The sequence below is a fragment of the Magnolia sinica genome, chromosome 13 (assembly GCF_029962835.1).
Source record: "Magnolia sinica isolate HGM2019 chromosome 13, MsV1, whole genome shotgun sequence".
In the NCBI taxonomy this organism is placed as follows: Eukaryota; Viridiplantae; Streptophyta; class Magnoliopsida; order Magnoliales; family Magnoliaceae; genus Magnolia; species Magnolia sinica.
Window position 1 is genome coordinate 16,532,857 of NC_080585.1, and position 824 is coordinate 16,533,680.

Here is an 824-nt window from a genome sequence, read left to right on the forward strand (position 1 = left end):
TACTTTACGAGATTTTCTGCAACCGGCGGGAGTGAGTATGCCCTCATGCATGATTTTTCCTGAAAACACAGGACAAATGGACATCAAGCCGGGAGTTATCCAACTCCTTCCCAAATTCCATGGACTTGAATCAAAGTCCATATTTACATTTGAAAGAGTTCGATGAGATAATAGCTACATTATGTTTTCCTAATGTATCTGAGGATACAATTAGGCTGAAACTCTTTCCTTTTTCCTTAAAAGAGAAAGCTAAGACGTGGTTACATTCACTACGTCCTAGATCCATTGGCACATGGAACGACATGCAGAGGGAATTCATACAAAAATTCTGCCCACATCAGAAAACGCTTACCCTCAGACACGCGAGCATGAACTTTGCCCAAAAGGAAGATGAAACATTCTTTCAATGTTGGGAAAGATTCAAAGATTTGGTCAGATTCATGCCCACAACACGGATTTGAAACGTGGCGCATTACAAATTTTTTCTATGATGGATGACATCTTCCATGCGCCAAATGGTCGAGACAATGTGTAATGGAGAGTTCATTAATAAAGATATCGACGAGGTATGGGACTACCTCGACAGTTTGGCTGAAAAACACAATCTTGGGACTATTACCCAAAGTCGAACACCACGTCTAGGCCGACTCAATTAAAGGAGAAAGGTGGATTATACCTCTTGAAAGAAGAGGATGATCTCAATTGTAAAGTGACTAGGCTCATAAGGAAAGTTGAGGCCATGGAAGGAAAGAAGGATAAGGTCAATGAAATTGTTTGCGGCATTTGTGATTGCAACATTCACACAACTTGAAAACTGTCCTACA

At 40.7% G+C, this 824-nt stretch overlaps 1 non-coding gene across 1 annotated transcript; it reads right to left on the minus strand.

Moving 5' to 3' along the window:
- Positions 1 to 350: 350 nt before the first annotated feature.
- LOC131224490 (small nucleolar RNA R71) lies at positions 351 to 458 on the minus strand. The gene has a single exon (XR_009160970.1). It is a non-coding gene; the product is annotated as a small nucleolar RNA R71 (small nucleolar RNA).
- Between the last annotated feature and the right edge of the window lie 366 nt (positions 459 to 824).